The sequence below is a fragment of the Bison bison genome, unplaced genomic scaffold, assembly GCF_000754665.1.
Source record: "Bison bison bison isolate TAMUID 2011002044 unplaced genomic scaffold, Bison_UMD1.0 scf7180017864526, whole genome shotgun sequence".
Taxonomy (NCBI): domain Eukaryota; kingdom Metazoa; phylum Chordata; class Mammalia; order Artiodactyla; family Bovidae; genus Bison; species Bison bison.
Window position 1 is genome coordinate 389276 of NW_011495077.1, and position 4505 is coordinate 393780.

At 42.7% G+C, this 4505-nt stretch overlaps 1 long non-coding RNA gene across 1 annotated transcript; it reads left to right on the forward strand.

Moving 5' to 3' along the window:
* Window positions 1–1435: 1435 nt before the first annotated feature.
* On the forward strand, window positions 1436–2808 carry LOC104981974. The gene is made up of 2 exons (XR_824455.1): window positions 1436–1574; window positions 1986–2808. It is a non-coding gene; the product is annotated as an uncharacterized LOC104981974 (long non-coding RNA).
* The last annotated feature ends 1697 nt before the right edge of the window (window positions 2809–4505 follow it).

The following is a 4505-nucleotide window of genomic DNA, read 5'->3' on the forward strand; positions in this document are numbered from 1 at the left end:
GACACTTACCCCTTGGAAGGAAAGTTATGACCAACCTAGATAGCATATTCAAAAGCAGAGACATTACTTTGCCAACAAAGGTTCGTCTAGTCAAGGCTACAGTTTTTCCTGTGGTCATGTATGGATGTGAGAGTTGGACTGTGAAGAAGGCTGAGTGCCAAAGAATTGATGCTTTTGAACTGTGGTGTTGGAGAAGACTCTTGAGGGTCCCTTGGACTGCAAGGAGATCCAACCAGTCCATTCTGAAGGAGATCAGCCCTGGGATTTCTTTGGAAGGAATGATGCTAAAGCTGAAACTCCAGTACTTTGGCCACCTCGTGTGAAGAGTTGACTCATTCGTAAACACCCTGATGATGAGAGGGATTGGGGGCAGGAGGAGAAGGGGATGACAGAGGATGAGATGACTGGATGGCATCACCGACTCTATGGACATGAGTTTTGGTGAACTCCGGGAGTTGGTGTTGGATAGGGAGGCCTGGTGTGCTGCGATTCATGGGGTCACAAAGAGTTGGACATGACTGAGCGACTGAACTGAACTGAACGTAATCCAGTTGTCATTAGGCATCCGGGAAGTCTCTCTGGGGAATGACACCATATCCGGGACTCAGTATTAGTCTGTCATTGACAGACTGGGCACTGAGCAATAGCATCAGCAGGGTCAAACTTGGTAAGGGGAAAGCAGTGTTTTTGAGTTCATGCATAACTTTCAGCACTGCTAGCAAGGCTGGATCATGGGATCATGAGGCCAAAGTCTTGAAGTAGGTTGCACTGATATGTTCCTTTCTCTGCAATCTCTGCAACTTCTGAGAGTAGTTTGAGAAGAATCAGTGTTAACTCTTCCTTAAATGTTTGGTAGACTGACTCTATAGCTTTGGAGTCCAGTTCTCTGACCATATGGGAGATTCTGAGGCAAACCCAATATTAATTAACTTATTCCTTTTTTATTTAATTCAGCCAGAGTCAGTTTCTGTTACTCATAAGTGAGAACCTTGACTCATACACAATCTCATTCCAACATGAGGCAAATTAGGGAAAAAGAAGGACAGGGTATCGGAAGTGACTGAAGAAGTCTAACCGTGCTCCTCAGAGGTATTCTGTAAATACTGGGCATCAGTGTTCTTTCTTCATTGAGTTTTTAGTACATAAAACTGTATCTGTATCTGTTCTCACTCTAGGCTGGAACTGGAGTTCAATAAAGGCAGAAAATAGAACAGCTTTGCAATTTCCTCTGAACCAGCCCTAACACACTTCACCTTCCTCAGGTGGTTCTCTCAGCAGGATGATGTTGCCCCCACAAGATGGCAGTGCCTCTCTCCTCAGACTCACTTTGTTTGAAATCAACATGATTGTATTGAAAGCAAAAAGACTAAGCGTCCTTTGATTGGCTGAGTAAGAAACCTGAGACTCTCTCTGGGACTCAGAGGGACTGAATGAGTATACTCAAAAAAGAGAGCTAGACTGAGGGACCTGGCTTTATTTCAGGGTGAGAGCTGCGTCTTCCATGATCCCCCTGAAGAAGAAGAATGGAGAAGCTTCTGGCCCTGTCTTGGTGATTCTGTGGCTTCAGCTGGCCAGTGAGTTGGGGCTCTTGGTGATGGGAGGAGGGTGACCAAAGTTCAAAACTCACAAGACTAAGGGGCAAAATCTTCTCTTTAATTGGGAAAAGTGAAAAGTGAAAGTGTTAGTCGCTCAGTCCTGTCTAACTCCTTGTGACCTAATGGACTGTAGCCCGCCAGGCTCCTCAGTGCCTGGAATTTTCCAGGCAAGAACCCTAGAGTGAGTTGCCATTCCCTTCTCCTGGAGATCTTCCTGACCCAGGGATCAAAGCCACATCTCCTGGATTGCAGGCAGATTCTTTACCACTGTGCCACAGGAAAGCCTGTTAATTGGGAAATGTACCCTCAAATTATGGAAGGAAATGCAAACACTAGTGAGTGAAAATGCAGTGACTGACTCCTGGCCTCTGTCCTTGTGTTTCTGCCTAGAGGTGAATAGCCAGCAAGGAGAACAGAATCTTCAGACCCTGAGCATCCAGGAGGATGAAAATGTCACCATGAATTGCAGTTATAAAAGTATTACTTTAACTGCCTTACAGTGGTACAGACAGGATTCAAGGAGAGGCTTTGTTCACCTGATTTTAATGCGTTGAAATGAGAGACAGAAACATAGTGGAAGACTACACTTCACGCTTGACAACTCCATCAAAAGCAGCTCCTTGTCCATCATGGCTTCCCAGGCTGAGGACACTGCTACTTACCTCTGTGCTCCAGACACACAGTGCTCAGCTGGCACCCGCAGCCCCAGCGCAAACCTGCCAGAGCTGTCTCTTAGAAGCCGCGACAGTGTGCAGAGTTGGTGGTTTTGTCTTCCCACAAAGGAGAGTCCGCAAACAGCTAGCAACACGAAAGGGAGCTCCTCTCGAATCCCTGCGTTTTCGGTAGTGTGTCAGACTATAGTAAAGGGCATGGGATATACAATGGGAAGCTGAAATGCCAAATTCAGCTCTGCCCACCCTGGCTGTGTCTTCAGGCATATCATGGGTGTAGCAGCCTTCAGTGTCCTCAGTTTAAACAAAGGATTTAGACTGATGAGCTTAAAGACCCTTCAAGTTCTAATTTTACCAGGTCACTTCTGGAGGATGAAGAAGGACTTCTCAGTATTAGAAGGGCTCATCTGTTATATGTGCAGCCTCCTCAAGACCTAGTTATATGTGCAAGATGCATGAGATGATTTTAGTATTTCTCTAATTCCTGTATAGGAAACAGTAGATTCATCAGACATTAGAAATAAAAAGGATTTAGGACTGTTTCCATGAAACTTTTCACTTTAAAACTGAGGAGTGAAGATGTTATGTAACAATAGACACAAAGATCTCAGTATTTGGAGTAAAAGAGACAAAGATGTGAATCTGATTCTGCTATTTATGATTTGTATGATTTCTAAGCATCAGTTTCTCCATTAAAGAGATGGAAATTTATCCAAAAGTCAGATTTTTTCCCCTTACAAGTGAGAGATATATGTTTTCTGCTATCAGACTCTAAAATATTGTTTTTTAAAAGTGGATACTTCTGTTTATTATCACATATATAACAGTTTTCCATCCATTGTATTCTTGCTCCTGGTAAGAATAGTTTTCTTGATACAGTTTTGATGCTACTAAAAATGTGTTTGTGGACAAAGGACATTTGTATTTATGTGACACTTGGTGAAAAAGGTAGGAGAGGGCAGGGGAAAGGTTGGTAGGACTGTGGTTCCCACATTCCAGACCTTAAACCACCAACATCACCTGTGTCAGAATCACCTAGAACACCTTTGAAGACCTGGGTTATTAGGAGTTTACTCAATCATACTGATACAGTGATGGATTGTATTTTTATCAAACATCATTTATATCAGATATTGGTTCAGCTTCACATCACAAAAAACTCAGATAATGTTTTTAACAAGCTGGAGTTTACTTCCCTCTCATATAAAGCAGCTCTATCGCATGTACCATGTGCAGTCCAGGGCTGGTGTACTAGCTTCATAATCTTGGGAGGAATCAAGGGTCTTCTTTCTAGCTGTTTCTTGTCCTTAAATTGTCACTTTTGTTTATATACTTTGCTGAAACAGCAAGAAATTCATCCACTTTATACACGTTCCAGAAAGAACATCAAGAGGCAAATAAGTACATGCTGGCCAAGTCAATCATTTTCAGAAGCTTCATCCAGCACCTTCTACTTGCATTTCATTTACCAGAATGTTAGTCCATGTTCCCACATTTCTTCAATCGCAAAGGATCCTGGAATATCAGGATTTTTACAGTCTCAGCATGTTGTCGCTCACAACAAAATTGTTGTTCTCAGTTCAATTCAGTTCAGTTGCTCAGTTGTGTCCAACTCTTTGCGATCCCGTGGACTGCAGAACGCCAGGCTTCCTTGTCCATCACCAATCCCCAAAACTTGCTCAAATTAATGTCCATTGAATCGGTGATGCCATCCAAACATCTAATCCTCTGTGATCCTCTTCTCTTTCTGCCTTCAATCTTTCCCAGCATTAGGATCTTTTCCAAAGAATCAGTTCTTCACATCAGTTGGCCAAAGTATTGGAGCTTCAATTTCAGCATCAACCTTCCAATGAATATTCAGGACTGATTTCCTTCAGGATTGACTGATTTGATCTCCTTACTGTCCAAGAGACTCTCGAGAGTCTTCTCCAACACCACATTTCAAAAGCATCAGTTCTTCGGTGCTCAGCTTTTTTTACGGTTCAACTCTCACATCCATACATGACTACTGGAAAAATCATAGGTTTGACTATATAGACCTTCTTGGCAAAGTAATGTCTCTTCTTTTTAATATGCTGTCTAGGTTGGGATGTCAGGATCTTTCCAATCTCAGCATGTTGTCATTCACAACAAAATTGTGATTCTACCATAACTGAAAAAGACACGTGTACTCCAGTTTATTGAAGCACTATTTACATAGCTAGGACAAGGAAGCACCAGATGTCCATTGACATGAATG